Genomic DNA, 25,052 nt, shown 5'->3' with positions numbered 1-25,052 from the left:
ATAAAGAGTCAGACACAACTAAACGACTAAACGACTAAACAACAACAACATCATGACATTCCTAATTAATATTTTCTACTTTACTCCTTTAACCTAAGCATATCAGCCTATTCATTCTTGAACAGTGTTTGCCCATGTGTTCTTCGAAACATTGCCATTCTAATCTGAATTTTTGGTTTGTCTGTCTTCTTATGTATGCAGTTAGCTCTGCCATTTCTATAAATTGACTTAGTATAGCCAGTCTTCTTTTGTGGGTATTAGTTCGCTCTTCCATTTGCTGGCATATACTATCCTGGCAGCTGCTGTAGCATATAAGAAAATTCCTTTCTTTTTCTGTGGTATGTCTTTTCCCAATAAGCCTAATAAATATGCCTCTGGTTTCTTTTGTAAAGATGTTTTTTAACATTTTTTTTGAGTTCTTCATGAATCATACCCCAGTAGTGGGTGGAGCCATGTATTTTAAATGTGTGTTGGATTCGCTTTGGTGTGAACCTGCCCTGGGATGGCAACTTTGACCAAAGCAGAGTAACAATTTTGCTTCCCGTCACAAGGAACATAATAGCGTATTCTTCAAATCCATCTTTTCGGGGGGAAACAACGACATGTAGAAACATATGCAAAGTTTAAGCTGAATTTTCTTTGCGCATCCTTTTTAAAGGAATCACCAGGATCCTTCTATGCTGCTACTGTTGGTTTATTAAAAGATCACAAAGTGGCAATCGGCATTGTGGACTCCCAGCCCCATTACCTGGGCCTTGATCCTCAGGGAAAGCAGTAATCCCCTGTTGGTGACATCACGGGCCGTTGCCATGGAAACATCACAACCCCGGGCTTTATTAGTTTGCCACGAGATTATAGCGAGGAGGAAATGGGCATGCAAAGACTTGTTGAAAGACAAATATCTCAGGCAATTAGCAAAACCAGCAAGGAAAAATTATGATAATACAGGAGATAGGAACATTAATCCAATTTATAAGTATAATCTACCCCAAAGTACTCCCCAGCGAGAAGGTAGCTCTTTCACAGCCCCTTCATTCTTAAGTAAACTGAAGTTGGGGAATAGCATGCAACAGTGCAGTAATTTGCTTCATTAGACGTTTCATTGGGCAATTTGGAAGTTTATTATAAAACTACAGCTTGAAGGTTTAGGAAGGTTTAGGAAGTTGCAGTCCTGCTTGTCAACCTATATTCAATATTTTGTTGGAAGCCGCCCAGAGTGGCTGGGGAAACCCAGCCAGATGGGCAGGGTATAAATAATAAATTATATTATTATTATTATTATTAATTTGTGTCTGGAAATCAGAGACGAGGCACATCTCTCTCTCTTGTGTGACCAAGAGAAAGAACCCAAGACGGTGCTATATACATATTTTAGCTGGCTTGGTTCTGGAAATCAGAGATGGGACATATGTCTCTATGCCTTTGCGTACAGAAAAACAGGATCTCAACGTTCCGTCACACTCCTGTGTGACCAAGAGAAAGAACCAAGGATGGTACCATATACAAATAGTAGCTGGCTTGGAAATCAGATTCAAGGCATACCTATCTCCTTCCACATGTATATAAAAACAGGTAGCCAACACTCTGTCACATGCTAATGTGACCAAGAGACAGAACCCAAGATGGTGCCATATACATATAGTAGCTGGCTTGATTCATCATCACTGAGCACACCAGTTGGATACTGTGTTTAAAAGAGCAGTGAAGTCAACACTCTCTTCCTACCCCATGCAAAGTATTACGGTGGATGTCTGTCACCAACAGTGATCTTGAGAGTTTGTGGACACCGTGTATTCTACGTGCACAGTGACAGTGTGGTTTTGCAGAAATGAGAAGTCTTCCTCCTAGATGAATTGCTCAACCTATCTGCTGGCCCTCTCTATATCTGCGGCCAGCACTCTTAGCAGGACTAAGGAAAGGATTCTAGTATGGAGCTCTAAAGAAAACTGGGTGTGGCTATGCAAGGTTAGAGCAAAGTCCATTCTTGATGGTGCCCATCATTTGCTTCCATATAGGATATTCAGGTTGAGTGCCGCCCTATAAGAGTTTGGATTGGATTTGATATCCCACTTTATCACTACCCGAAGGAGTCTCAAAGTGGCTAGCATTCTCCTTTCCCTTCCTCCCTCACAACAAACACTCTGTGAGGTGAGTGAGGCTGAGAGACGTCAGAGAAGTGTGACTGGCCCAAGGTCACCCAGCAGCTGCATGTGGAGGAGCAGGGAAGCGAACCCGGTTCACCAGATTACGAGTCCACTGCTCTTAACCACTACATCACACTGGCTCTCCATTTTGGACCCCCCAAAATGGCCCAACGAGAAACCTGACTAATAACGATACAGACAGAAGGTGAAACTTGAAGCTCATGCACACTGGTAAATAGAGTGCAAAGTCAGCAATATACATCATAATGCCCAGTTTTTTTAGGATCAGCAAGGCTGCATCATAAGCCTGGGGCTCCTGGGAGCAAGTTCCACTGAAGTTCCTTCTGACAGCACAGGTTCAACTTCTAAAGCGCATCAGACAATAACCAAAGATTTGCAATGAGCTGAAATGCAACCTTTCACTTTTAACTAGAAATGGGGGGAAAAGAACACCTCACAAAGAAATGTTGCTAGTGTGGACAAGGAACCCTGTGGAAAAGAAAAAAGGGTCCAATTTCTGCTCGATTATATTCCTCGGTCTCCGACTTCTACACTAATCCGTCACAAGTAAACTTGAAAGCCTTGTTATCACCTCATTCCCTTGTCAGAGGAAGGAGAATCCCTCCGTTGTCTTGGAGACGGCACCATTGCTCCTGCTCAGAGAAAGTCCTGGTGCTCTGCTCCCCTTCCCCACCTTCACTACACCACTGGCCATACGTCAGTTCATGCCACAATAAGCTGAACCCTTGTCAAAACTTTGCCATACTGAAACCTCTTTCCTCTGCAAGGACTCCTTGCTTGCATTTGAAGGCAATTAGTAATGTGTACCTGGAGCTTCATCCTTCCTCGCAGAGCAAGCAGCGTTGTGGAACGTGTTGTTGACTTGCAGGGATGTTCTGACATTCTGGTGCCACCAAAGGATTTAGACACCGGTCACGGCTGGAAGTCCTGTGCCAAAGAACAGAGAAAAAGAGTTTTAACTAGAGGGGAAAAACTCACCCACACATATACATGCACTGAAGAGGAACCAAAATGGCCCAGATCTGGAGATGGGGTTGATTTACAGATGTAGTGGGAAAGTTTGCAAAGTTAAAATGGACATATACAGGACATGTGGCAAGACACAACTCAGGCTGATGGAATAAAGCAGTATGGAGACCCTGCAATTTCAAAAGACCAAGTAAGCGATCACCTTTATGATGGGTGAGTGATCTAAAACAGGCATCCTCAAACTTTGCCCTCCAGATGTTTTGGGACTACAATTCCCATCATCCCTGACCACTGGTCCTGTTAGCTAGGGGTGATGGGAGTTGTAGTCCCAAAACATCTGGAGGGCCGAGTTTGGGGGTGCCTGATCTAAAACTAGCAGCAGGGTTTATGTGGCTGCAAAGAAACAACAATGAAGAGAACTTGAAGAGGAGTATGTCCAAGGCTGTGTTTGGTTAATTTTTATTGAAAGTTTTCAACATAAAATACAATAAATGTCAAACCAATCGAAAGACAAAGAATAATGAAGAACCAAAATAAGAAAAAAGAAAAATCAAGAAATAGACAGAAAGGAAAAAGAATATACAGTGGTGCCTCAGTTTACGAACTTAATCCGTTCCGGAAGTCTGTTCTTAAACCGAAACCGTTCTTAAACCGAGGCGTGCTTTCCCTAATGAGGTCTCCTGCCGCCGGTGCCCTTCCACCGTTCGGCTTCCATTCTTAGACCGAGGTAAGGTTCGCAAACCAGGATGCTACTTCCGGTTTTGCGGAGTTCGTATACTGAATTGTTCGTAAACAGGACTGTTCTTAAACTGAGCTACCACTGTATACAAAGGCGTTTCCTCACATTTATGGTATATCATATCCTTTATCCATACACAGAAAGGTAGACCCTCCCAGCTCCTATTTCCTCCCCCAGTCTCCTGCCCTGAGAGACCCTTTCTACCCTGCCTTTCATGCAGGGACCACCAGCTTCCCGCTGTATAGCCAAGAGGTGGATGTGAGATGCTGTAGTGTAGAAGAAGAATCATCATCAAATGAGGAAAGCCAATCAGCTTCAGCTTTAAGGCAGCTGGGGACTGTTTGCTGGGCTGGGAGACAGTTGCATTTGACCAACAGGGAAACTGAGGCTCTGAGGAGTCTGAAACACTTGTGCGAGGGGCAAGGGCAGAGCTATGACAGCACATATAAAACCTGGTTGCACTGCTGGAGCAGAGAAGGGTCGCGTCAAACATTTTGCAAGCTGGTGCTGATTTCTCCGAATGCATAAAATTTTCCTTGAGCAGTTATCGCGACCCTGATTTCCTAGGACAACTTATACCCTCCAAGAGCTTTAGCAGGAGAAGAACTGGATTCTGTGTCCACCCTTCTTATCTAAATCCAGTTGGCAAGGTGGGTTGACAACACCATCCCTGACTGGCTGGGGTCTCATAAATACAAGCAGGTGGGGGAATTGCAGAAAAGTACCAGCAAGCCTGGGATGTGGGTGGCGCTGTGGGTTAAACCACAGAGCCTAGGACTTGCCGATCAGAAGGTCGGCGGTTCGAATCCCCGTGACGGGGTGAGCTCCCATTGCTCAGTCCCAGCTCCTGCCAACCTAGCAGTTCAAAAGCACATCAAAGTGCAAGTAGATAAATAGGTACCACTCCGGTGGGAAGGTAAACGCTGTTTCTGTGCGCTGCTCTGGTTTGCCATAAGCGGCTTAGTCATGCTGGCTACATGACCCGGAAACTGTACACTGGCTCCCTCAGCCAATAAAGCGAGATGAGCTCCGCAAGCCCAGAATCGGCCACAACTGGACCTAATGATCAGGGGTCCCTTTACCTTTACCAGCAAGCCTATGGGTAAAAACAAACACAAAACAGCCTTCAAAAGACCGAAAGGAAGGGGATTTTTTTTTAACTCTTCCGTAGCCTTTGAAACAACGTCTGCACCAAGAACCAAATAGCGAACGCATTCAGCGCAGCACTCATTCCATGCACTGCGCCTCGGCACCTGCTGAGGTCATCTCCTCTCTCACAGATTCTCGGAGGACAATTTGCCATCATCTCTCTCACTTGCATTCCAAATTCTGGTCCCTTCCTTGACGGCGGTGCAGCTGACAGCCCACAGCATTGCATTCGCTGCACTGAATAGTCTATTGACGACTTGGTGCCTAATGCCTACAATGAGAAGCAGAGGAAACAAATCTACCGTAATTTTCCATGTTTAGTGCCTTATTACGGTGGCTGCCTCCACTGATTAGTTTGCATTTTTCCTGCGACGCCTTCCTGAGCGCTCCTTCTGCTCCGCATCCTTTATCTTCATCTTCAGCTATCAATGAGCTCCGGCTGGCTGTATCGGCAGACATGGCAGAAGCTTTTGAGAGAGGCTGTGGATGGAGAGACCGGGCCTTGAAGCGCCAAAGACCTCGCCTCTGCCATGGGCTGAACAGGGGGCTGGAGCTACCATGGCTCTGCCCATTTATCACATGAAAACAAAGAAGTGGAGCAACAGCAGTGCAGCAATAAAACTGCCACCACATTTGCAAAGCTAAGCAGGGTCTGGTCTGGTTTCAAACTGGATGGGGGACCATGTGTTGAGATAACTGCTTTACAAGGGGTTGAGCTAGACGACTCACTCAGGGTTCCTCCCAACGCTACAATTCTGTGATTCTCTGATTTTATTTCAAGCTGGCCAATCTAAAACCCGAACTCGCAGCCCTGACTGCGAAGCAGTGGGGCTAATACCTTGCAAGGTGAGTGTAAGGCAGGGCTCAGGTGCCTCAGACCCACAGGGGCTGGATGTGCCCCTCAACTCTATCTGCTCACCCCCTTTCTAAGTTACACTGCCTTCTAGCCCTGGTTCAGACCTCCCTCGAGTGTTTTTGCCTGCCTGGAATGTGTCCTTGGACTCTGATGCTGCCCCTTGCTTCCCAGGACAGAGAGGGGAATGTGAGCGTGTGTAGAAACTAGCCTGCTGTCCAGAGGTAAATTTTGCATTCATTGCCTGGCTCACCAATGGCATCTGGCCCCCAGATAGTTACTCAGAATGGAATGTGGCCCTTGGCCTGAGAAAAGTCTCATCCCTGCTGCAAGATCCCCCTTTGAATCCTCTGTCTCACCGTATCCCAACCCAGAGCATTCCAGATGTTGTCAAACTCCAACACCCATCATCCCTGACCATTGGGCATGCTGGCTGGTGATGATGGAAGCTGGAGTGCAAAAGGATCTGGAGAGCACTAGGATGGGAAAAGACTGCTCTATATAGGTGTATGGAGCATGTATACACTTTTCCCTTTCCAGCTGAGCTCACTACCTCTCTGTGCTGTTTGCAACTTGGTTTGGGAAAAGCAAGAAGCTGTTGCATTCTCAAATGTTTGGCCTCAGAAATAAATGGAGGAAATAAAATGGTGGCTAGCAGGGGAAACTGTACAACTGAGCTGGTTCGGAGGAAAAGGTAGTATGATTGCCTTAAGGCACACACACACCCCTTACACCATCAGTTAATAAGTTTCATTTAAAGGCAGAGAAAGAGGAGAGAAACTTCTGCTTACTGATTCGCTGCTTAATTGCAGACTCCGCATCTGGGTGGATGAGCAACTCCCCATCCAAAAGCAATATTGTATCTGGTTCCTGTGGGATCCATTCCACTGCCAACGGATCTCTCCAGGCCTCCTCATTGTCTTAACTTATTACCCAAGCAGAGAATGAATAAACAACTTAACTGAGATCGTTCTCCCTCTCCCCACCCCACAAGTAACATGACTCAGAAGATTGTATTACTCATCACAAACCTGGTGCCTCCGCTCCCCTTCAAACGCTTTTGGAATTGTTTGCGGCTAATAAGTCCTTCCCCCAGGAAGTTATTGTTCTGTGCGGGGAAATCCTCTTGATGTTCTTTGAGATGTAACGGTACAAGTGTTCAGGCATCATCCCCATTGAAAGTACAAATGATTGTGATGGGCGAGTCCTAAGACTATAAGACGTGGTGCTAGATTAGACCAGTGGTCCATCAAGCCCAGCATTCTGTTCTCCCAGTGGCCAACGAGACGCCTGTGGGAAACCTGCAAACAGGACCTGAGTTCAAGAGTAATCTCCCCTTGTGTGGTTTCCCACAACCCGTATTCAGAAACATTGCTGTCTCCAGCAATGGAGGCAGACCTTAGCCATCATGGCTGCTGGCCACAATAGCCCTCCCCTCCATGAATTCCCTTAATCCTCTTTTAAAGGCATCTGGGTTTTTGACCATAAATGCCTCCTGGAGGTGTGAGTTCTATAGTTATGCGCTGCGCAAAAAAGTTGCATCTTGTCCTCTATCATGAATCTCCCCATATTGAGCATCATCATCATCATCATCAATTTTTATTTATACCCCACCCTTCCTGGTTCAAAAACCAGGCTCAGGGTGGCTAACAACAAATTTAAAACACTTTAAAACACTTAATTATAAAAGCATGAAATACAGTATAAAAACACGAATAACAATAAAAATCAAAAATCAATTAGATTGTCACCAGGGCTAGCTGGCTGAATTAGTCCTACTTGGGCCAGCGAGGAGGCCAGGGGAGAATTAGCTGTGGGGTCCCAGAGCGGGTGATCTTCATAAAAGGGGAGGGGGAGGGAATAGAAGGGAAATAAAAGATCAGGCTGAATTCAAATTAAAGGCCAGGTGGAATAGCTCTGTCTTACAGGCCCGGTGAAAGGAGGTTAAATCCTGTAGGGCCCTAGTCTCATGGGACAGAGCATTCCAGCAGGTCGGAGCCATCACTGAAAAGGCCCTGGCCCTGGTGGAGGATAGTCTCCTTAGAGCCCGGGACCTCTAAACTATGGTTATTCGTGGACCTTAAGGTCCTCTGCGGGGCAGACCAGGAGAGGCGGTCCTGTAGATACAAGGTGACATCCATGAGTTCTAGTGTTAGCAGAAAAGGAGAAATTTGTGGACATCTGATTCAGGCATCTGGTTGGCCACTGTGAGAACAGGATGCTGGACTAGATGGGCCATTGGCCTGATCCTGCAGGCTCTTCTTGTGTCCTTAATGTTTGTAATAGAGAGAGAGGTGAAGTCTGCAGGCTGCAAAATGCCTAGAGAGGGCCTTTCACAATGCCACAGATGTCATGGCACCAAGCTTGCTTGCTGCCAAACAGGAGCCACACTCGAAAGAGAGAGAAAAGAGACTCACGTAGAATGTGATCCAAGTTGGGTCATTGTCTCCCTCTTACACATCTCTGAAGAGTCAACATCTTCTGGTGCCAGGTATCTGTAATACCACCTCCTTCTGGGGTGGGGTGGGGGGCTTGGTAATTCCTCCACCCTCAGAGGTAGCAGCCTAGGAAAAGATCGCATTCTGTGGCAGCCCCTACACTACAGAACTCCCTTCCCACAAAGGTGTGTCTGGCACCTTTGCCTTGTAGTTTTCCTCAAATGCTGAAGAGCCACCTCTTTTACACCTGAGTCAAATCATTTGTTAGAACCTGCCCTCGTCCCTGTAATCTGTTTCACCTGAATATTGCATTGCTGTAAACTGCCCTGAAGCCTCACAGTGAGGGGATAGGACTCAACGAAGTGTGGCCTCACCTTTTAAAAAAGAAAAAAGGGCATCTTCCAGCAGCTGCTCAAAAATACCCTCAGTTAAAGAGCTCAAAAACTGCCAACTTCCCCCAAGAGAGGCTTCATTTTCTGCTGCTGTTTGTGGTTTGCCTTATTATCATTGGTTTAACATACTGCGGGATGTCATTTCTGGTCCGCAGCTCAGTGACCTTTGCAAGTCTGCCTCCATCCATCAAGGAATTTTCGTAAGTAAATAGCGAAAAGATCCCACTCCACTTTACTCTAGATGTTCAACATTTGTGGACTGGAGAGGACATATTTTTCCTCCCCTCTTTCTAAATCACACATATCAAAGCAGAAGGGAGACCTTCTTCCTCTTAGCTTTGTATCTACTAAGGAATACCAAACTTCCTTTGGGGGGGGGGGGAATTAAAGTAAAAAGTTGCTAAGCACAGCTTGTATCCTTTAATACAGAGATAAGCAAATTTCTCGCTTGCTGGAGGTACTTATTGCAATCCCAATATCTACCAACCAGAGCTGAGTGCAAAAGACATACAGTTCAAAAAGAGCACCTCTGAGCACATCCAGACTTCTTTTTCAGTAAAGGTAAAGGCACCCGTGACCATTAGGTCCAGTTGTGGCCGACTCTGGGGTTGCGGCGCTCATCTCGCTTTATTGGCTAAGGGAGCCGGCGTACAGCTTCCGGGTCATGTGGCCAGCAAGACTAAGTCGCTTCTGGTGAACCAGAGTAGCACACGGAAATGCTGTTTACCTTCCCGCCAGAGTGGTACCTATTTATCTACCGTACTTGCACTTTGACATGCTTTCGAACTGCCACGTTGGCAGGAGCAGGTACCGAGCAATGGGAGCTCACCCCGTTGTGGGGATTTGAACTGCTGACCTTCTGATTGGAAAGTCCTAGGCTCTGTGGTTTAATCCACAGCGCCACCCACGTCCTGCTCTTTTTCAGTACTTTCACACAAAAAGTCCATTCCAGGTTTTCAAGTGCTGCTGCAATCCACGGGGAAAAGCTTGGGATATGCTCAAACCACGTGTTGAAATCAGTGGGGCATAGAATAAGGGCTTCCTTTTGACAGGATCATGCCCAACACAGCAACCGAAAAATGAAGACTTAACACCCCACCATCCCAAAACTTACTGAGCAATACAGAATCAAAGAGATGAACTAACAGCTTGCCATCTTCTATACTAATAGCAAATGCATTCAACAGGTGTCAAAAATGAATTGATAATGGATGAAAATATAGATTATAATATGTTAAGATACAGAGTCAAGATAAATGAAAGAGGGTAAGGATTTGATGATTTGATTATTTAAATGGGAATACAAAAAGGGGAGGTGTGAGGAGGCCAAGGAAATAAGTTAATGAGTTTAAAGTCACAAAGAACTGATTTGTTTTTAATTCTTTTTTAGTTATTTGTCTTTTGTATTTGTAATTTGTATTTTTTTTCTTCTTTTTTCTTTTTTATGTATTTTTCTATGTTCTCTTTTTTGTATCTTTTTTTCTTGATATGACCTTTTTTATTTTGTAAACCTATGTCTTTGTAAAACCTCAATAAATATGTTATTAAAAAAAAACAGGTGTCAAAATGGCACCATCGACACATGAGAAGAAGGTATTGGGATTTGGGGGGAGGGGAAGAATATACAACAAACAAGAATATACAAGAAAACACAACAAACATGGGGAAGAAAGCCTAAGGTTGGGGCAAGAGAGCCACTCAACAGCTCAATGTGGGCATGAAATGCTTATTGTTTGTGATGGGTTGGTGGCAAAGGGTGGAATGGAATGCCCTAGCAAAGGGCATGGCTGGCTAGCTGGCCTCCTGAACAGGAAGACTCTATGCCAGGGGTAGGCAACCTAAGGCCCGGGGGCTGGATGTGGCCCAATCGCCTTCTCAATCCGGCCCACGGACGGTCCAGGAATCAGAGTGTTTTGACATGAGTAGAATGTTTGCTTTTATTTCAAATGCATCTCTGGGTTATTTGTGGGGCATAGGAATTCGTTCATTTTTTCCTTCAAAATATAGTCCAGCCCACCACATGGTCTGAGGGAAGTGGACCGGCCCATGGCTGAGAAAGGTTGCTGACCCCTGCTCTACGCTGAAAGCTTTTCACAAATGGAGCAAAACCAAAACTGGCAGGTTTATCCATCCCTATCAAAATCCAGGAGTTGTGCAAGTCCAAAGAGGACACAGTAGCACACCAGAGTCAGGAAACCAGTTGCGCATACAAAGGCCCATCTCAACAGGAAGTCCGTTATAGCCCTTCCTGTCTCAAAGGACCCAGCCACCAGGCTAGGGGCAGGGAGAGTTTGCAGACACTTCACTGCCAAGAAGATGCTCCACATCTTGTGGTGAGCTTCCAGATTGCTGAAAGTTCCCAGTCCTAGCCCAACACCAGTCTGACCACAGACATAAAGTAGAATACTAGCTGAGTTAAGAAAGGTTTAAAATAGTTTTACAATGTTCTCATATATCCCTTAGGAACCCAAAACAGCAAGGGATTTCTTGGGCTACTCTGAAGGGCTTGGGTTTCTTTAGAAGAGCTGGAGGACTATGGTGTCCTCAATATTTGCTTTATTTACAAATATCAAAGCTGAGCTGAGAGGATACAAAATGCTCTTAAAAGCAGAAGGCATTGCACCCAGGGCCGCTGTGCCCTGCTTTCTGCCAACACCAGCTAGACCAGCCTTTGTCAACCTGGTGCCCTACAGAAGTTTGGGGCAGCTCTCTTCTTCTTCATCACCATCACCAAGTAATCATCATCTCCTTCGCTGAACAGGCTCATTGAGGCAGAGTAGCGAGCCCAGGAAAAAATGCACAGAGGTTTGCTGCTCTCGACTATCCAGCATAAAATGCGGAAGATTAAAACAAATGCCGGGGGAAGAAATTATATGCTAAATTTCAGCTTGACGCGATTTGAAATGGCTGAGCCCTTAAGCCCTGGAAGTTAGGATTTTAAGAACACATAATGAGGGCGGGGAAAGGATACTGTAATAAAATGCAAAGTATAGCTTTACAGAGGTATTCTTTAAAATAAAAAAAAAGACGAAAGGAGCTGAGCCCGCTAGCGACCGATTTTCAAATATCGGTATCATTACCTTCTGATTACATCCTGCTTTTTATTAGAAATGCAAAATATTAAAAGCATTACAGTGGGAGAGGAACATGAATTCCCTGCAATTGATGCCTCCCAGCTCATTCTCTTGTTCCTATCTCGTAAGACCAGCCACACAAAATTGAAAATATATGTTGCGGGGGGCGGGGGGGGGGCGGAGAGAACAGGATCACAGAACCATAGAATTGCGTTGGAAGGGACCCAGAAGCAAATCTAGTCCAACCTCCTGCAATGCAGGAATCACAACTAAATAATTTAGTAGGCCAGCCCCATCCCAGCTTAATGTCAAGAAAGCCTACATTCATTCTGCAACCTGCCAACATCTAGAGGCCACCCCTCTGGCTGCCCCACCATAGCGCATCCCTCAAAATTGATGGGCTGAGGATGCATCTCTTGGTGCTAAAGGCAGTACGGTGTAGTGGTTAGAGTGCTGAAAGGTGGCATATAAATGTAATAAATAAATGAATGAAAGATGATGATGATGATGATGATGATGATGATGATGATACCCCACCCATCTGGCCGGGTTTCCCCAGCCACTCTGGGCAGCTTCCAACAAAATATTAAAACCACAATAAAACATGAAACATTAAAAACTTCCCTGAACAGGGCTGCCTTCAGATATCTTCCTAAAAGTCAGATACAGTGGTACCTCTGGTTAAGAACTTAATTCGTTCCGGAGGTCCGTTCTTAACCTGAAACTGTTCTTAGCCTGAGGTACCACTTTAGCTAATGGGGCCTCCTGCTGCCACCGCACGATTTCTGTTCTCATCCTGAAGCAAAGTTCTTAACCCGAGGTGCTACTTCCTGGTTAGTGGAGTCTGTAGCCCGAAGCATCTGCAACTCAAGGTACCACTGTAGATGTTTATTTCCTTGACATCTGGTGGGAGGGAGTTCCACAGGGCAGGTGCCACTACCGAGAAGGCCCTCTGCCTGCTTCCCTGTAACTTTGCTTCTCATAGTGAGGGAACCGCCAGAAGGTCCTTGGAGCTAGACCTCAGTATCCGGGCTGAACAATGGGGGTGGAGACATTCCTTCAGGTATACTGGACCGAGGCGGTTTAGGGTTTCAAAGTCAGCACCAACACTTTGAATTATGCTCGGAAACACACTGGGAGCCAATGTAGGTCTTTCAAGACCGGTGTTATGTGGTCTCTCTGGGAAGAGAACCTCACTAGAATCTTGCCTCTGACTTTCCAAATTGGGGTGGTGTCCTATCAGCATTTGTTAATAACCCCTAAAGCCTGGGGGTGCGTGTCGCTTCCATTTGATCGATACAACATTGCGGGTCACATGTCTGAGCCCGCTTGGCTGCCACGGAACAGCGGCCGGCAAATACTGCCGTTTGACAGAATTGCAGATATTCATAATGAAAAAAATATTGTTCTAACCAAGAGGGAATTAAAAAACAACAAGAATCCAATCTTGAAGAGCCGGGCAGGAAATGAAATAAACATCTTGGAGATTAGACAGGGGCTGTGCATGTGATGCACCTAATCTCTCTCCCTGCTATGGCAGGGATCTTCTCCATTGTACAATTTCCCTTATTAACTCGGTTCGTTTCCGTAGCATCGAGCGATGGCGATTTTAGTGTGTGCATGTCCCCCACAAACGGTGATGTAGCCTTACAGGGAAACCAGAATATTTTGGGTTCCTTCTCTCTCGGAGTGAGGTCACAGCAGCCAAGTGCAATCTACCTTGATGTTCTCCTGCGTAACGGCACTGCTGTTTTCTTGTGTCATTCCTTCTCAGTTCAGTAGGACACCTTTGGATTGTGGCCTTAATGGAAATCCCTTCACAAATTAATAAAGCACCATGGGGAACTGTAGTAGTTCAGGAATGGCTGACACGTACAGGCAACCTGCCAAGCAAAGAGACCTGCCATAGGTTACACAAAGAGCTGGTGGCACAGCCAAATGCTTCTACCTGCTTCTTGCCCCCCTTATCTTCCTCCTCATATGATCTTTTTTCCACCATTTGGGCTCCTGCCATTATGCATTAGCCTTCCGCTTACCGACATTTAGCTTGGCTTTCAATCCGTGCCGACGTGCTCCTCGCCCGAGCCAATCTTAAATTGATTTCTTTCCCCCACTCTGAAGGAAGATTTTCGTGAGATACAATATGAAACGCCTTTCTAAAAATAAAAATAAAAAAAAATCCATAGACACGATGACAATCTCCCAGGTAAATAACAGCGTCGACAGCGTGCTGCCACAATGTAGGACAAGCGCTCCTGATTTCTGATAACTCTGAAAAGATATCTGGGCCCTTGAAATGGGGTTACGCCAGGAGTGGCTGATGATCAAAGCCAAAATGAATTGAATCCTGTTGTTGAATAGTCTCTGGGTGCTCAAATATGTGATGAATCTTTGATTTCCCAGGATATTTCCAGGGCTGTGATGTTTATGATCAGTTAGGCTAAAAAAAGAAGATGACTTTATTCGATTAAATTGGGTGGCAGATTCCACCCCCCCCAATAAAGAAATCATCATTTCTAATACAAATGCTTTTAAGAACTACAGCTGACAAACGCCTTCTTCTCTTTCATAGGAGATGGTGCTAACTATAGCACAGGTGTGCCTAGTCTGAAAACAATGAGGGGATCCTTCTGGGTTTAGAATTATTGTTTGTTATCTATCTCTCTCTCTCTCTCTCTCTCTGTGTGTGTGTGTGTGTGTGTCAAGGAAACAAGTGAAGAGAAGATTCTAACACACAAGTGGAGGAAAACTCATTCAATGCAATCAAACACTGGCAAGGACTCATCATTGAGTCTACCTAGTGGCCATGAAGGCAGCAGCATAGAAGGCATACTTTGCTGCCTCCATTGTATCCTCATTGTGTTGTCCTGCAGAGCTTTTCTGCGTACTGTGGGGCCCTTTAGGTCCAGAGGAGGTGACAGAACCAATGATAGTTCACTGTGGCTTGTTCTCAAATTGCTTGCATCTACTAGGACCTTGACGCCGCTGTTACAGCAGATGAATATCAAGAGGTGTCTAGTCTTGTTATGCTGCACGAGTTCAGTGGCTAGTAGCCATCAATAGCCCTCTCCTCCAGGAATTTGTCCAATCCTCTTTTAATACTGTCAAAACTGGTGGCCATCGCAGTCTCCTGTGGGAGGGAGTTCCACAGTCTAACTACACTGCATGAAGGAGGACTTTCTTTTATCTGCCTTGAATCTTCTGACTTTCCATTTCACTGGATGCCCACAAGCTTCTCCCTCTCTTATAACACTAGTTGAAATGAATTGTTACTCAAACAGCTATTGGCATCAGCAGGTGGCCAGCATCTCAGAAACTGGAGTTCTTGATTAAACATCTTAGGCTTGAGTCCAGGTATCAGATTCCCATTGAATGCCCCAATTGCCATGCACATTCCTTTTATATAACAACAATTAGGAGTGTAGCAGGCTTTCTAGTTAGACTAATCAGAGATGTTGGGAATGCACTGAAAATCATTCAAGAAGGACTCCTAGGAATATGAAGTAATGCTAGCGAAACCTTGAAACAGAAGATACTCAGAAGAGGAGGAAATTCTTGCAGCAAGGAAACACACAAATGAGTACAGGGTACACATAAATGGGATCCTCACAGTTCCATTAGCAAGAAGCCAGCTTACCCATCAATACCTCATTAGTTTGAGGATAGAGGAAACATCAGCACTTGACATATTTGGACAGCTCTATTTGCAGAAACATAACCCACACTTTCAAATGAATTTATTCCATGTTGCCCTGGAAGCAACTGCAAAACAGGTACTGGATGGGGTGGCGTGGGGGGTTATGTATTTGTTAGGAATGCAGCCCCACATTGTGATGGCTCCAAGCCTCTAGGAAGCCAACCTTTGACCAAACCCTCAGGAGAAATGGTTGATGGGATGGGAGGTGGGCAGGTGTGGAGGACTCCCTGGTCCTGAATGGGGTAACTGTGCCCCTGAAGGACCAGGTACACAGCCTGGGAGTCATTTTGGACTCACAGCTGTCCATGGAGACGCAGGTCAATTCTGTATCCAGGGCAGCTGTTTACCAGCTCCACCTGGTACGCAGGATGAGACCCTATCTGCCCGCAGACTGTCTTGCCAGAGTGGTGCATGCTCTAGTTATCTCCCGCTTGGACTACTGCAATGCACTCTATGTGGGGCTACCTTTGAAGGTGACCCGGAAACTGCAATTAATTCAGAATGCGGCAGCTAGTCTGGTGACTGGCAGTGGCCACCGAGACCACATAACACCAGTCTTGAAAGATCTACATTGGCTCCCAATACGTTTCCGAGCACAATTCAAAGTGTTGGTGCTGACCTTTAAAACCGTAAACGGCCTTGGCCCAGTATACCTGAAGGAGCGTCTCCACCCCCATCGTTCTACCTGGATACTGAGGTCCAGCGCTGAGGGCCTTCTGGTGGTTCCCTCACTGAGAGAAGCCAAGTTACAGGGAACCAGGCAGAGGGCCTTCTCCGTGGTGGCGCCCACCCTGTGGAACACCCTCCCACCAGATGTCAAAGAGAACAACAACTACCAGACTTTTAGAAGACATCTGAAGGCAGCCCTCTTTAGGGAAGCTTTTAATGTTTAACAGACTACTGTATTTAAATATTTTGTTGGAAGCTGCCCAGAGTGGCTGGGGTAACCCAGCCAGATGGGCGGAGTATAAATAAAAAAATATTATTATTATTATTATTATTATTATTATTATTGAAAGGGTAGGAATGTTGAGTCTGCAGAAGCAAAGATCAAGGAGAGATGTGATGGGCTGCCTTCAAATATATGAAGGGCTACCACAGAGAAGATGGATTGGCTTGTTCTATGTTGGTCCAGACAGCAGTATAGTGAAAACTGCAGGGGAGAAGACTTTGGCTCAACCACAGGAGAAACTTCTTGATGGTGCAAGTGGTTTGATGGTGGAATAGGCTGCCTCAGGAGGGGATGGGCTCACCCCACTGGAGGTTTTGAAGCAGAAGTTGAATGCTAGGAGGGATGCTGTAGAGCATCCTATACTGCAGAACAGGAGATCAGGGGTAGACAATGTGGTTCCCTCCAGATGTTGTTGGACTACAATGCCACCCATGACTGTCAGCCAAGCTGGTTGTCACTCAATAATATCCAGAAGACACCACATTGGACCAGATGGTCTCCAAGGTCCAGTTCCATTTTATTATCCCCAGCATTGCCCAAAGCACATAGTTAAACTATGGAACTTGCTCAAACGGCAGGCAGTGATGGCCACCAATTTAGGTGGTTCCAAAAGAGGATTGGGCAAATTCATGGCGCAATGGCTAGGCTGGTTGTTTCCCCGATTTGCTCTGCCTTGCATCCTGCTTCTTCAAAATTCTGGTATAACATGAGGATTTTCTACAATTAGTTCTGGAACCAGAGCACAAGCAATTTGCTTTGGAGTTCAGTGACACCAGTTCATTTGCAGGTGTCACCTTTGCATTACTGATGTGCCTTGATCAAACACCTGCAAACCAAAACCAAAAACCCCAGCAAGCGGAAATTAACTTTGATGTGCTCATATGTATGGTTCCATGAAAATTCTGTTTGAGGGGGTGGGGATGCTTTACAGATGTCCCTATGTGTTCCAATTGTGAGGGGATAAAGTCACCCACACAAAAGAATCTGGATATAATTGTAAGTATGGATGGACACATCGTGATTTCTTTTCTGCAATGTTTTCATCGGCACAGGGACATTAGTCATTTAGATATGGAGGGGGGAGAGGAGACGTAAAGAGGTGAACTGCAGGAACTAAAACCTGCAGCAAAACTATGTCAACAGCACTGGGAACAAAATCTAAAATACGTATTCAGAAGTTGTTGGGGTTTTTTTTGGTTTTTTAATGCTTTTAAGCTCGTATTCACCCTATATACAGAATTGGCACTATTGCAGATACTGCATAATATCCATTCTATATTTGTAAATTGATATTTTAGTGCAACAGCACCTGTTATTGTTTTTATCTTTTTGCAAACTACTTTGAGGATTTTTTAAACAATCAAGTGGTGTATACATTTTGCGAATTGAATAAATAAACACATACATAAAATAAAACCGTCAAGACTTGCTAATGCATCAGCTCCGTTTAGAGGGGGTGGGAATGTAATTCTGGACCATTTCAGAAGCATCTCTACTTTATTCTAGTCTAGAATAAGGAACACTATTGCCCTCTGGGATCATCAGCTCAGATCCATTTTACACAGTCTTAATTAACACCTTTTGTCTGGGAGAGAAAAGCTTTTTTTTTGCTTCACACCCCAAATTCTTCCTTGCAGTTTCCTAGTCTTCTTCTCCCCCACCCTTTCCCCATCCAACACAAACAAGGAAAGACCTTTTCAGAGCCAGCTGGCCCACCCATTGAATGAATGGAGCATTTGTCCCAGACTTCATCCCCTCAACGAATGCAGAAAAGCTCTTCTCTGCAGCCACACAGAAGAAGATTCTAATTTCCCTAATGTTCAGAGGCAAATCTCCAGATCCAAACGGTACTCCAGACCAACTCACAACCACTATTGTTTTCTCATTTTTATTTATACTTAATGATTCACATCATTAATCCTAAAATGGCAGTTCGCAGAGCAGTATACCTTAGTTTTAACACCAACTGAAAAGCAGTGATTTTTACACTTAATCTTAGCTGAAAGGCTGAGAAGCTATTGAAAACCAATGATTTTGCATGCCGGGAGAAGTCTAGAAAGCTATAATAAGAGGCTAAAAAGTGAATAGAGTGTCCCTGCACTATATAGAGCTCCTTCACTAGACGCATAGATATAAGAGGTGGGGCGCGTGGCTGGCTAGAAATAGGCATTTTATTGGGGGTAGGATCACTTGTGCCTTTCTCCTGCCATATTGCAGCACTCATGGAAATTTACAAGTGTCTCAACCAAAGAACATGTCCTAGCCTAGACACTGTATGGAGTGCTGGCTGGAACTGATGAGAGTACATTGCTTTTGAAATATTTTATGTGAAAAGGTTCTTGGGGTCTTAGTGGACCACAAGCTGAACATGAGTCAACAGTGTGATGCAGCAGCATAGAAAGCTAATGCTATTCTAGGCTGTATCAACAGAAGCCTAGTGTCCAGATCAAGGGAAGTAATACTACCACTCTATTCTGCCTTGGTCAGATCAAATCTGGAATATTGTGTTCAGTTCTGGGCGCCACAATTTAAGAAGGATGTTGATAAGCTGGAACGTGTGCAGAGGAGGGCAACCAAGATGATCAAGGGTCTGGAAACCAAGCTTCCTGAGGAACAGCTGAGGGAGCTGGGTATGTTTAGCCTGGAAAAGAGGAGACTCAGAAGACATAGGATAGCCATCTTCAGATATCTGAAGGACTGTCACATGGAAGAGGGAACGAGCTTGTTTTTTCCTGCTCTGGAAGACAGGACATGAACCAATGGAGTCAAGTTACAAGAAAGAAGATTTCAACTAAACATCAGGAAGATCTTTTTGACACAGCTGTTTGGTTCCCTTTGAACATGGTAGATTCTCCTTCCTTGGAAGTTTTTAAGTATGAGGTTGGATGGCCATCTGTCATGGATGCAATAGTTGAAGAAGAAGAAGAAGAGGAAGAAGAGGAGTAGGAGGAGGAGAGTTTGGATTTGATATCCCGCTTTATCACTACCCTAAGGAGTCTCAAAGCAGCTAACATTCTCCTTTCCCTTCCTCCCCCACAACAAACACTCTGTGAGGTGAGTGGGACTGAGAGACTTCAGAGAAGTGTGACTAGCCCAAGGTCACCCAGCACTGCATGAGGAGGAGCGGGGAAGCGAACTTGGTTCACCAGATTACGAGTCCATTGCTCTTAACCACTACACCACACTGCATTGCAGAGGGTTGGACTAGATTACCCTTGGGATCCCTTTCAGGTGTACAGTTCTATGATTTTGTGATTCTATGTATATTGTTGACTATCCGGATTCTACTTTGGAGAGAATTTAGGCTGGGAAGCAGAATTAAAAAGAGAGGAGGAGGTGGATCTTTGAGTCAGGGAGTCCATTTCACTCCACTATGTGTGTTCTCTTACTTCATTTTGATCCAACGTTTGTTCCAGCAACAAGTTCACTTTCCACCCCTTTCACTCCTTTAACTCCCAAAAGCAAACAAAGCATGTGCCAATATCTTCAATTATGTGACAACTGGACACGCTGCAAAATCCATTGTCCCTGACCCCGCGGGTCACATTTCAAAAGTGGCTTTAGCGATCGTTCAGTAGCGGCGTTTTGCTTCGGATCACTTGCTGAAATGCCAACACCGCTCTCAGACAATTTAACCAACAGGATAGTTAATCCTTTTCTTCATCATCTAATGTGGTCAAGTGATGCCTCCATGGATGTGCATCGTGTAGCTCTGCTGGGATTAAATATCACTTCAGTCGGTATTGATAGTCATCAGACAACACAGCTTGATTGTTTGACTAAGCAAGGCCCAAGTATTGTCTTACGGGTTAATCATTAGCATGCCTTGTGTAGCAGAGTATTATAACAATGCAAGGGGATGGTTTGAGGTTCACATTAATTCTAGCCAGGAATCTGACCTCTGAATACCAGTTCCTGGGAAACATACACAGAGAGCTGTCGTTTGATTGTGTTTTGTTTGTGGGTTTCCCAATGGCATCTGGTCATAAGTGTAGCTAGGCTCCATGGCATCCTTTGCAATGAGCTGTATTGGTGCCCACATCCCTTGCGTCCTTCACTGAAGTCAGGAGAGACCATGGAGCAGAAACTCAAAACGTTTGCTTTCATGCTCTGCCAGGAACTTCCTCCGCAGTTATCAGGATCAGGTCTGCTCTGTTCAGCCTCCCCTCCTCCTCCATCAGTCTATCTGTCCGCCTTCTTGCCTCCCTCCCTTCTTTTCCCTCCTCCTGCTACTCTCACCTGCTCTCCCCATTTTTCTTCCCTCTGAAATAAATAAATTAAGGTCTTATATATATAATAAATGTTCATAAATGTACCAAGCAAACACGTACATAAATATGTGAACCACATGTCTGAAGCAGCGCAGGAGGGCAGTCCTGGAGCCATTTTGGCTCCCAAACTGACCAAATGTTTTCTCTGCAAAGTCAAAGGAAAATGGAAAAGCCTCCCCATTGTCTTTTCATTCACAAAACCTGTCTTGAGGGTATATCTGTGTATGAATGGGGTGAGCCTGTGGCCAGGCTCAGGAACTGGGTATTTGTCACTACAAAAGACTGGCCAGGCTCCCCAGGGTAAGCATTAACAGGTAACCTGCCAGGCAGGAGATAAACAAGGCACTCAGATTTCTGCTGTAGACCGCCCTTTCTGTGATGTAGGTATGATGTGTCTGGGGGGTGGTATTGAACTACACCATTCTATGATGTATGTATGATGTTTCTGGGGGTGGTCTTGAACTCCAGGGCGGGCAATTTAAAATGTCTATATAAGGGCGGGTACACCTGGGTTCGGGGTCCTCCTCCTCCTCCTGTGTGTGAAGGGGGCACCCTGTTGCAACAGTTCACTAAAGATCAGGCTTACTAGCTGCTTTGCTTCTCAATATTCTCTGGTTGGCCTCTGTTATTTTCTCCGACCGATGGAGAACCTGCAAAGGACTCTATAAGGGCTCTTGTGTCCCCCATAAGGGAACAAGGGCAGATTTTCATTTACTACACCTCCAAGCCCCACTGGGCACTCTGTTCACACTTCTAATAGCCTCATCTGCTGTTACCCATGCCAGCAGCTGGATTCCTGTGTCAAGACACCCAGAGGAGCCCGCATGTCTCGCCTGGTCACCCAGAGCAGTAGAAAAGTGAGCAGGCTACTATCCACTCCAAGCCAGAGTGAGGAGGTGCAATTTTTGGCAGGGGCCAATCTGCATCCTTGGCAGGGGCTAACCTGCCCAGGGCTAACCTGCATCTGGTCAGCCACTATCTGAACAGGATCACAGAATCACAAAACTGTAGAAGTGGAACGGATCGCAAGGGTCATCTTGTCCAACCCCCTGCAATGCAGGAATCTCAACATGTGGTCTCCCATCCAATCTGAAACCATAGCAGATCCTGCTTAGCTTTGCAAATCTCAACTAAAGCTTCCATGACAGATGGGCATCCAAGCCTCTGCTCGAAAACCCCCACCAAAGGACAGTCCACCACCTCCTGAGGGAGACCGTTCCACTGTCAAACAGCTCTTACCGTAAGAAAGTTATTCCAGGTGTTTAACACTGGGCTTAGATGGGCTTGATCCATCAGGCTCCACTTATGTTCTTAACTGGGCCATAAAATTCAGAGAAGTGCAAATTTTGAAGGAGAGCCATGGTTTCATTTGCACACTTGTTCAGAAACTACGAATTAGCCAGCCGAACTGAATTTCTTTCCCCATCCATATTGACTCAGATAGCTCTTTCGCTGGTGGAATTTATCCAAAAGAAATCAAATTAAACATCCACCTTGAATACATTCTCCAGGAAACCCAAGGCATTCTGCACAGAATGGAAATGGAGGACGTATCACTTTCCTGCCTCTCCACATGTGGCGCTTCCCAAGTGTGAAATCCACATTTGGATTTGTTACGCAGGTTTCTGATTTTATAGCATTCGGTTCAGAGCCATATCTTGGCATTTGCAGCCGAAAATGCTTTTAACAAAATGCATTGAGCGGGAACAAAACTAGTCTTCAGCTGCTATTGATCTGGAAAAAAAATTCATGAATTTTTACTCCAGTGTAAGGATATAGGCAGAAGCCTTCACAGGCATTTTGGTGAAACAGAGTTCAGGTTGAGATAAGCTCAGAATTGCTTGGTGTCTTGAAACCTAAACTTCAGTAAGAACGAACAGAATTTGATTTTTTTAAAAAATAAGATGTATCTTCGACCTTAACTAAATACTTTTGACTACTGAAGATTACAGAATGGCCTTTGAAAGATATCAGAGTGACTCTCTCCACAGCAGAAATGAGAAAAATAACTCCTGAATTTCAACCGAGTATTTCTCTATCCTTTACTTTAAGTATAAAGAAAAAGAAGCTTTGCAAGGTCTGTTTTATAAATGACTATAAAAAAACGGCCAGAAAATATAGATACAATAACTGCCAATGTCAAATTCACTTCCCATTTACATTAGAATTATCCCTAGAGTGTTAAACTGTAATGCAGATTGCACCCCACTTAACTGGATTGCCAATATCCTTTCTGAATCCACGGCAGACGGCGTCATTTTTTTAAAGTATGCCTTTACCATTTTGAATTCATAAACTGTTGTAATCTGTAAGTCCCTCAAAATTATTTATGACACTCCAAAGGGATGCAAAGCACAACAAAGGAAATGTGGGCTCTGATCTGAGAAAGAGTCTCGTCCAAAAATGATACTGGACTCGGCCAACCTGCCTGATATGCAGTGCAAGAGACTTCCAAAGGGGAAATGCTATCACGCTAAAGGTCCAGTTCTGACTTCACAGGCAATGGCGTAAACTAGTGGCATAGCGTGGGTTGCCAGTGCCTGGGACCATGCAGAGGGAGAGAAATGAACCCTGTACACCTGCACATGCAACTGCCTAAGAGCACCCGCATCACCCAGGAGATTGCAGCCACAGAGATAAGAAAACAAGAGTCATTCCATCATTCTGTTGTCTGGAGAGGTCACGGAGCCCATTCCCAGCAATGGAAGTGCGCAGCTGTATTGAGGCAGCACTAGGTGTTGAAATGTTGTGCCCCTAAAAATTTTGCACCTGGGGCAACTGCCCCAGAGGCCCCCCCCCACTACATCGCAACAATGGACCTCCTGATAGAATGGTATCTGCAGGGTGCCCTCTCCTGCGAAATGCAATGATTGGTTCAGTATACAAGGGACAAGGTGATCTTTTAGATACAGTGGTACCCTCAGGTTAAGTACTTAGTTCATTCTGGAGATCTGTTCTTAACCTGAAACTGTTCTTAACCTGAAGCACCACTTTAGCTAATGGGGCCTCCCGCTGCCGCTGCATCGCCGCTGCACGATTTCTGTTCTCATCCTGAAGCAAAGTTCTTAACCTGAAGCACTATTTCTGGGTTGGCGGAGTCTGTAACCTGAAGCGTATGTTACCTGAAGCGTATGTAACCCAAGGTACCACTGTATCTTGGGTCCAAGTCATACATGGCTTTGAACACCAATGGTAACACCACAAACCTAGTCTGGTAGTTGGTTGGCAACCCATGCAATTATTTTAGCAGGGGTGTAATATGGTGGTGATATTCCATCCTAGTGAGCAGTCAAGCTACCACATTTTGCACAAGCTTCAGCTTCCAGAACAGGCTCAAGGACAGCCCCACATAGAGCACAGAGATGAGATAATTCCCCATAGGCTGGATTTAGTGCTTGATCTGATCCTAGAGACTTTGCTTACTCTAAAACAACAACTTAAGGCGTGGAAGTGGGACATTTTCATGCCTGAAACAAAGCAAATGTATAACATCATTTCCTCATTATAGCAAGTCACACTCCAGCACAGAGTAAGTCATGGGAGACAATTCTGGGTCATTTATTTTTATTTATAATGCACGTTTTATGCCACCTTTGTACGGAAACTATCAAAACAGTTAAGAGCGTTCAAAGCTGAAATAAAAAGGCAGAACCAGATAAAATTAAAGGGATGTTAGAAGCTTGGCAGAACAAAAATACCTCAACTGCTAACCTAAAGGACAAGCAGAGAAGCAGCCAGTCTAAGCTCCCTCGGGGGGTACCACTGAAAAGGTCCTGTCAGAGGCCTCACCAGTCACACCAAAGCCTTGTTCACACCATGCATTGAAAGCACTAAGCTATCACTTTAAACCAGCGGTCAGCAACCTTTTTCAGCCATGGGCCGGTCCACCGTCCCTCAGACCATGTGGTGGGCCAAACTATATTTTGGAAAAAATATATGAACTAATTCCTATGCCCCACAAATAACCCAGAGATGTATTTTAAATAAAAGGACACATTGTACTCATGTAAAAACAAGCTGATTCCCGGACTGTGCGTGGGCTGGATTTAGAAGGCAATTAGGCTGGATCCGGCCCCCGAGCCTTAGTTTGCCTACCCATGCTTTAAACAGTGATGGTTTCCCCCCAGAGAATTCTGGAAGGTCTAGTTTGTTAATGGTGCTGACAGCTGTTTGGAGGCCCCCACATTCCCCTCCCAGAATTTCAAAAATTTCCAGAGTGCCTTGACAGTCCATCTCTCTTCAAAGGGAACTCTGGAAGTTGTGACTCTTTGAGAAGAAGAAGAAGAAGAAGAAGAAGAAGAAGAAGAAGAAGAAGAAGAGGAGGAGGAGGAGGAGGAGGAGGAGGAGGAGGAG

General features: G+C 45.1%; 1 protein-coding gene across 6 annotated transcripts in view; it reads right to left on the bottom strand.

Annotated features, from left to right (window-relative positions):
* ELFN1 (extracellular leucine rich repeat and fibronectin type III domain containing 1) overlaps positions 1-25,052 on the bottom strand; it is a 269,308-nt gene that overhangs the window by 166,886 nt on the left and 77,370 nt on the right. For 5 of the 6 annotated variants that reach the window (XM_083585663.1, XM_083585660.1, XM_083585658.1 and 2 more), the window contains exon 2: positions 2,973-3,092. The gene's annotated coding sequence lies outside the window, so the exon portion shown is untranslated. Of the gene's footprint in view, positions 1-2,972; positions 3,093-8,292; positions 8,440-25,052 lie in introns of all 6 variants that reach the window. The other variant, XM_083585661.1, reaches the window with a different exon arrangement.

This window comes from Podarcis filfolensis (assembly GCF_964270895.1).
Source record: "Podarcis filfolensis genome assembly, chromosome: 14".
In the NCBI taxonomy this organism is placed as follows: Eukaryota; Metazoa; Chordata; class Lepidosauria; order Squamata; family Lacertidae; genus Podarcis; species Podarcis filfolensis.
Note: the sequence above shows the minus strand (reverse complement) of the source record. Positions and strands in the feature narration are given on the sequence as shown.